This window comes from Aulonocara sp. 'chitande type north' Nkhata Bay, linkage group LG18, assembly GCF_057382095.1.
Source record: "Aulonocara sp. 'chitande type north' Nkhata Bay isolate Kocher_YH1m ecotype deep benthic linkage group LG18, A_spYH_male_GT1.1, whole genome shotgun sequence".
In the NCBI taxonomy this organism is placed as follows: Eukaryota; Metazoa; Chordata; class Actinopteri; order Cichliformes; family Cichlidae; genus Aulonocara; species Aulonocara sp. 'chitande type north' Nkhata Bay.
The window spans coordinates 1,977,734-1,986,688 of record NC_141361.1 but is presented as its reverse complement, the minus strand read 5'-3'; positions in this window follow the sequence as shown (position 1 = coordinate 1,986,688).

The following is an 8,955-nucleotide window of genomic DNA, read 5'->3' as shown; positions in this document are numbered from 1 at the left end:
ACCACGTGACACGAGTCAGTATTACCAGGTTCTAATGAGCCCGGAGGATCTTCTGCATCCGCACTGAGGTCCGGCTGTATAAGAGCTCGGCCTCAGCCCACAGACACGCAACGTGACGACACAAAAGACCGCGTAGGTGGTGCAAAGTAACCCCACAGACACGCAAACGACCGAAAACACCCGAAAAGAAACCCAACCCGACTGCAAGCTGTAATAAACATCCACAAAAACACTCACATTACAAACATGCACACAACAAGTGACAAGATGACCTGCAAAACAAGTCCAGTGACCCACTGAGACAAAGACTCAGAACAAAAGGACATTTATTCAATAACTTTAAAAATGCCACCAAACTAACAAACAAGCCCGAAACGAGTCCAGAGAGCCCGGGTGATCAAAAAAGGGCCTCAAAACAGCCAAAACAGATCCACGAGATCAGAAAGACACGTCAATACGAGGAAAACAGGTGCAACAATACTTTATATAAACACAAACAAGAACAACAAGAACAAACAATAATGAAAACGATCAAAAAGATGAAAAAAACTGTTAGCAGAGCTGCTCTGTGCAGCGTTATGGCATAATAATTTTAAGGGAGAATAAAAAGTCGACACACATATCTCATTCCTGACGGAGGACTCTACCACTACACTTCTCCAGTCCATTCACAGAGTCGTTGCATGGCAAGACATGGATAGGAAGTGGGCGGAGCCTTTTACCGTCATTTTATTACGACGCAAAGTACAAACACCTGTGGACACACAATCCAACAAAAACATTAAATGAATTCTAACAAAACAACAAGCTCACAAACATGCTAAATAACAAATTGACACAAAACAGGCCCGATGATGAAACAAGAACAAAGCGGCCCTCGAACAACTCGAACAACGATAAAAACACAAAACGAGCTCAGAAAAACGTCACACAAGAAAATTAAAAAGTTTCCAAATGATCACAAGAGGACAGAAAACACATTCATCACAACCGCGTGTTCAGAAAGCAGCAACAGGATGCAAATAAATAAATAAAAATGGAAAATGAAGAAGATGAATACTTCCACAAAATCAGATCAAAAGAGACAAATAAACACTTTGACTTAGTTTTATTATATCATTTTAACACGAACATACATTTAATGCAACACAAACACTCATCAGTCACTGAATAATCCATTCATAAACTTTTTAAAGAGTCTCATCAGAAACTTCCAGATTAAAATCCTTCATGACGTCACACGTTGGACGTTTAAATTACGGTGGAATCACGTGATCCTAAAAACCCACTAAAAACGTGTCCCAGCAGCAGTAAAACATGTCCTCCCGTGTCCGTGCGCGCTCTGTGTGTGTTTGCATCCATGAATCTCCCTCACGCTGTCATACAGGCACCGAAGCAGCGCTCTGATGCCCCCTGCTGGACGCTGCGGGACTTCACGTCATCAGCACTTCAACTATGAACGTATTAGCTAGGCTTTAGCTTCAGCCAAGTGGAAGCTAAATTGTCTAGTCATTCATATGTAAATTAGGTTGTTACCTGAGAATTCTGGAGGGGAGTGGGGGTGTGTGAATGAGGGGGTGGGGGAGCTGCTAAAAGCTGTGAACTTCCTTTTGTGTTCATCTTGATGCATTCTCAATCATCCAGGGAAATAAATCTCCAAAAGTCACCAACTTGGAGTGTTTCAGTTTGCCATCTTAGGGAGAAATCAACAAACATGGGTGTATGTCCTTTGTTGCTGAGATTTATTGATAAAAACAGTACAAAAAACCAACCATTTGTACACATATTTACAAATAATAATAAAAAGTGAGTGAGTACACTTCAACATTTTCAGCAATCACTCACAATCCTGGCACTGCCATGGTATCTGTAGTCTGCATTTACCACATGTGTATCTGTAGCAGTGAACACATCGCTCAGTGGCATGATTGTTCTTGCATTTGTGTTTGACCTGACACATGGCTCTTTTTCCAGGGCTTGGTGTGGAGGGTTGTGTCCAAAGCAACTGTTCTTTTCTTGCCTTCTTCCCAGCTTCCCAACACTACCAAAAGGAAGCCAAACACTGTCACCCTTTACAACAAAACAAAGTGTGGCGTGGATGTGATGGACCAGATGGTTCGGGAGTACACTGTCCGCAGAGGAACACGGCGCTGGCCAGTTGCCGTGTTTTATAACATGATTGACATGGCAGCACTGAATGCACATGTGCTGTATCAAGCATGCACCGGGACGAAGGAAAGACGGGTGGACTTCCTGGTGGAGCTTGCAAGAGAGTTGGCTCACTCTCATGTAGCTGCGAAGAAGGCAAGAAAAGAACAGTTGCTTTGGACACAACCCTCCACACCGAGCCCTGGAAAAAGAGCCACGTGTCAGGTCAAACACAAATGCAAGAACAATCATGCCACTGTGCGATGTGTTCACTGCAACAGATACACATGTGGTAAATGCAGACTACAGATACCATGGCAGTGCCAGGATTGTGAGTGATTGCTGAAAATGTTGAAATGTACTTGTGTGATTCTTACTCTGAATCTGAATAAGTACGCGGGACCACTGTGTGCGGTAAGACCATCTCTTTTACCTCCTGTATGACCATCTACCGGCATGCATTGCCAGTGCGTAACACGTAATTACACAATCAAACAGTGAACACATACTGCCCATACAACAAATGTACCAGAGACAATTATGAATACACCACAGTACTCACTCACTTTTTATTATTATTTGTAAATATGTGTACAAATGGTTGGTTTTTTGTACTGTTTTTATCAATAAATCTCAGCAACAAAGGACCTACACCCATGTGTGTTGATTTCTCCCTAAGATGGCAAACTGAAACACTCCAAGTTGGTGACTTTTGGAGATTTATTTCCCTGGATGATTGAGAATGCATCAAGACGAACACAAAAGGAAGTTCACAGCTTTTAGCAGCTCCCCCACCCCCTCATTCACACACCCGCACTCCCCTCCAGAATTCCCAGATAACAACCTAATTTACATATCAATGACTAGACAATTTAGCTTCCACTTGGCTGAAGCTAAAGCCTAGCTAAAAGCCTACCAGCCATTTGGAAGGCGGGTTTTAAAGGTAGAAAGGTGGAAGCCTGGGCACTGCTGCTCTCGGGGGACTCTAAGTGTTAAAGTGTTGCTTATGTGTGATTGTTCTCTAAATAGCATCATGTCTGCTTTTATGAGCTGCTTTTAGATTTGTGAGCCATCAGTCCTCTGATATATCAACCAATGAAGGCGCTGATGTACTTTTTCATTGTATTTTAGTAAAGTTAAAGTTGGGGCTTCATTGTTTGTCTGCAGTATCTCTCACCTGGATGACCGAGCATGCATCAAGACGTTTGTCTGCAGTACTTTTATTGACGGTGAACTGAGGTGCTGACAGCAACCATGACTCATAGACATCGGTTTTAAATATGGATCATTTCATAGTTTTTATTGGGTTGTAAACTCAGTTTCACTGTGAGGTCAAAGGAGCTTGCAAAGAAAAGTGTCTGGACTTCTTTAAGTTACTTGAAGACGTTTCACCTCTCATCCGAGAAGCTTCTTCAGTTCTAAGGTCAAATGGTGGAGAGTTTCACTGTGAGAGCTGACTGACGACGGCAGACAGAAGCAGGTGAGTGTGCTGGTGTCAGTGTTGAGTCTTTATAATAAAGAGTTTTATGTAAAACAGCTCTCTGTCTCTCTGTTTGCTTCTTGTCTCGGTGTGTGGAGCAGCAGCCTGGTTTTCCTGTCCGTGCTGAATGATGCTGCTTCAGTTGGTGGACTGTCTCTCTGTGTGGTTAGGAGGCTGAAACAACACCGTGCACATCCCTCTTCACATCTGCTCTGATTTAAACAGCTGGGGCCTGTTCTTCGTACCTCGCTAAGTGAGTTAGCTGGATGAGATTGTTGACGATTTCGCGTGATCCTGGATCGTTCGGTTCCCCGAAGCCCATCCGGGACTTGCTGTCATAGCAACAGAGCCGTAAGCGTAAACCTGCTGGGGAGCAGGTTCACTTTATGTAAACAGGATTAGATCGCGGCCACGCAGGTATGCCCGCGTCATTCATACGAAAGCAACAGCGATATTCCACCACTGTTTCACCATAAATAAATAACATCAATGTAACTAAAGATAATGCAGCACTTGATCCTTTTATTGATGTCACACAGATACATACAGGTCATTTCCTAAAAAAGGGAAATGTACTATTAACATTCTATTACATGTATGTGATTATTACAGATGTAATTCATATTTCAGAGTAGTAATTGTAAATTACTTCGTGTAATCAAGATGAGAGACCACGGCTATAAAAGCGAAGGTGGATTTGGGAAGTCTGTCGCAGCCATGTCCTGTCCGTATACGCGAGCCACCCATTGCGGAAGGTGCAAGATTGATAAGGAGAGTCCTCAGAATTCAGCGTATATTGCGGGATAGACAGGATCCTTTAGCTCAGCGCGACAGTGTGCTCATAGAGAGATATCGATTTTCCCGTGAGGGTATTATTCACTTAACCAACTTGTTGACGAGGGGGTGCAGGACCACCACCTGTCTTTTGTTGCTCTGCCCTTTTCTTGGTTGCTGTTATAAACAAACAGATTATTTCAGGGTCTCTTTCCAAGAGACTAAAAGCAATATAAGTGATAAATATTACCATTCTGTAGAATATTCTTATATTTCACTTTTACCTGTTTCCATGTTCTAGTGGGTCCTGTCGTGGCTCTAATGTGAAAGAGGATAAAATATAACATATTATAATATAATGTAATATAATATTGGATAATATAGTGTGATATGATAAATCTACCCTACCGCCTACTGGTGTTGGTCAGAGGGGCCGATGGCGCGATATGGCAGCCTGGCTTCTGTCAGTCTGCCCCAGGGCAGCTGTGGCTACAACTGTAGCTGCCTCCACCAGTGTGTGAATGTGAGAGTGACTGAATAGTGGCATTGTAAAGCGCTTTGGGTGCCTTGAAAAGCGCTATATAAACCCACTCCATTATTATTGTTATTATTAAATTACTTACGAGTTTGATTTGTCAGCAACTTTCTGCCAGCCCTCTCTCCTTGCTTTTGCAGCCTTTGCAGTGTTCCCTTGCGTTCTGATTAAACTCTGAAACTCCTGAAATCCCTCACTCAAGAGTTCTTGCTCTGCTGCCGAAAAATACCGAGCCGAGCGCGCTCCGTCGACATTTTCGCCGACCAATCAGAGGGTTGCCGATCAATGTTTCTACTATCGATGCGTAGCCCCTTTTACGACACCCAGTGATCTCACATTACTTCATCCAGCTATACTAATCGTCAACAGCAGGTGTGTTCGGGGAACCGGATTAGCGCGCTCACGGTTAGCGCGATGGTTTGGTCTTGGATGTTTCATTTGATCTTGGATGTAGTAAGCGACGTACGAAGCACAGGGCCCTGCTCTAGTTTCTGTGGATAAATCTGATAAACATGGTTGAGCCTTAGCCCCATGTTTAATTTCTGAAAACTGGCAGGTTTACCTGAAACAGGGTAAACAGCCCTGTGATGATTCTCTCTGAATTATTCTTTGACACGTCGTCCCCTGAGCTGCTTTGGAAGCTCACACTGTAACGTGATGTGTAATCACATGAGTGATTGAAGCTGTGCAGAGTTATGAAGGCCTGAATATATTTGCCAGCAGCATGTCCCAGCATTCATTTACTTAAAAATATTTGTAGCATAAAGCTGCTGAAAGTCATTAAGTCTTCTTGTTTTATTAATGTGTCCTGCTGAGTCAGCGCGCAGACACCAGTCTCTGTTTGCTGACACATCAGTGTCGTATCAGGTTACTTTGCTCTTTCCTCCTGTTCCTCTTTTTTACGCCACCATGTCCAGCATGGAGGTGTGGTGCTGCTTTCTGATTGGCTGGACTGTGGCTGGTCTGACGTGTGAAAGCCTCCTGCGGTAAAACACCCTTGTTTAACAGCTTTTTCAGAGACTCTGGAGCTCCCTGATTGTTTACCAGGAGATGAAAGCATGACCAGCTTTTAAATCAAACTTTATTCAGTCTTAAAACCTGCTCTGAAACAAACAGGAGGCCGTAACCTGCAGCCAGGTTTAACACTTAGAGTCCCCCGAGAGCAGCAGTGCCCAGGCTTCCACCTTTCTACCTTTAAAACCCGCCTTCCAAATGGCTGGTAGGCTTTTAGCTAGGCTTTAGCTTCAGCCAAGTGGAAGCTAAATTGTCTAGTCATTCATATGTAAATTAGGTTGTTATCTGGGAATTCTGGAGGGGAGTGGGGGTGTGTGAATGAGGGGGTGGGGGAGCTGCTAAAAGCCGTGAACTTTCCTTTTGTGTTCGTCTGATGCATTCTCAATCATCCAGGGAAATAAATCTCCAAAAGTCACCAACTTGGAGTGTTTCAGTTTGCCGTCTTAGGGAGAAATCAACACACATGGGTGTATGTCCTTTGTTGCTGAGATTTATTGATGAAAACAGTACAAAAAACCAACCATTTGTACACATATTTACAAATAATAATAAAAAGTGAGTGAGTACATTTCAACATTTTCAGCAATCACTCACAATCCTGGCACTGCCATGGTATCTGTAGTCTGCATTTACCACATGTGTATCTGTAGCAGCGAACACATCGCTCAGTGGCATGATTGTTCTTGCATTTGTGTTTGACCTGACACGTGGCCCTTTTTCCAGGGCTCGGTGTGGAGGGTTGTGTCCAAAGCAACTGTTCTTTTCTTGCGTTCTTCGCAGCTACATGAGAGTGAGCCAACTCTCTTGCAAGCTCCACCAGGAAGTCCACCCGTCTTTCCTTCGTCCCGGTGCATGCTTGATACAGCACATGTGCATTCAGTGCTGCCATGTCAATCATGTTATAAAACACGGCAACTGGCCAGCGCCGTGTTCCTCTGCGGACAGTGTACTCCCGAACCATCTGGTCCATCACATCCACGCCACACTTTGTTTTGTTGTAAAGGGTGACAGTGTTTGGCTTCCTTTTGGTAGTGTTATCAGTCTGAACCACGCTGTGCATGCTGCTAAGAATATAGACTGTCTTCTTCCGTTTGGCCGCATACGCCGTCAGCGTGGCATCAGAGGTTGAAAACACCTAAGAAATAAGATAAATTGTTATTTCCATAGCACTTTTACACACAATGAAACACATAAACATAGAACCACAAAAGACCTGTAACATACCTGAGTGGTGAATTCATTGCGATCTGTCTGTCTAGTGGATTGAGGAATTTCCCTGCGAATCCTGTTGACTGTGCCGAGGATGGTGGTTTTCCGTCCAAGAAGTTTTTGCGCAAGTGAAAGCGATGTGAAGAAATTGTCCGTGGTAACATTTCTGCCCTTGTCTAGGAATGGTTCCATCAGCCTCATCACTACATCTTCAGAAAGTCTCTCCTCACTGGGACGACTGGGGTCCTTGCCAAGATATGGGAGGACATTGCAAATGTACTTGGATTTTAGGTCGCAAGCCACCCAAAACTTGATCCCAAACTTGTCTGGTTTACTTGCAATATACTGCAGGAAACAGCACCGAGTCTTTGATGGGAAAAGCTGTTCATCAACGGTGATATGTAGACCAGGGTTGTAGCACGTGATGCAGTTGGTGACAAATGATCCCCACACACTGGAAATTGCAGCGAACTTATCAGTCTTTGCTCGATCACTGCGGGTGGACTTGTCATCAAAGCGTAGGTGTTGCATGATGTCTTGGAAGCGGTTTCGTGCCATAGTTCCAATGATCTGTGGGTTTCCCAGGTTTGCTGACCAGCAGTCACGTAGAGATGGAACCCTGTTAACTCCCCGCAAGATGACAATTGCAATAAATGCCATTAGTTCAGGGAGGTCCATGAACCAATGAACATGCTCCGTTTCCTGTGCATGTTGAATAGTCCATTCTTGAATGCTATGAAGCATGTCAAGAGTGATGAAACACAGGAAGCTCTGAAGGCGACTTGAGATACTTTTCCTGGCCTTAGCCGTTGGCTCTCCATCTGCAGCGTACGCTTCTATTGGGGTGAAAGGGAGACAGGTCCCCACCTGTTCTTCACGCCACACTGTGCCATCTTTCGCTGTCTCAGTCCCCAAACAAGCTCTCTTTTTAGGTGGAGAAGCAGTCTCCTCATCTGCAGTGTGAACAAATTCAAATTGTGAGCAATGGGAAGGTCAAACAAAATCACAAATGCATGCATAGATACTAATTATAATTCCAGTATCTCCTCATCTGTATCAGAATAATGTCTGAAATATCTTACTTACTACATCCACTTACTTGTTTGAAATGAAATAGGAAATGATATGAAATGAAATGTCTTCCTAAATAAAAAGAAACAACTAGAGTTAGGGTTACTAGCTAACCCTAATCCTGCTCTGCTTTTTTAGTATTTCTCACTTACTTGTTTGAAATGAAATAGGAAATAATATGAAATGAAACCTAACCTGAAGACTGATCAGACAGCTCCGAGTCCGAATCCGGCTGAAGTTCTAGGTCTTCTCCATCCGAGTCACAAGGGTTGACTTCGCTCAGGATCATTTCCAAGGCCTGCTGCATTTTCTTTCCTTGGAGAGGAGGTTCGTACACCACAGAATTCTTCAGGGCAATGAAGGATTAGGCTAAATGCAGTGAGATTGTATCCACCTCAACACAAAAGGAAGTCCCCCCCCCCCACACACACGCACACACAAAGAGGCAGTTGGCAGTTACACATCAGCAATCATTCACACACACCCACTCCCCTCCAGAATTCTCAGGTAACGACCTAATTTACATATGAATTGATGCTAAAGACTAGTGATGGTCCGCTTGAAGCTGACGCTCCGGTGCGTGTGTCAAAAAAATCAACACACTGCTTCAGAAGCTCTGTGTCGAAGCTTGATTCGTTTGGCCAGAGTCACGTGATCAGTGACGTCCGAAGCTTCATTTAGAACCGAACGGCTTCGGTGTCTGATTCAATGGTTTAAAAGGAAA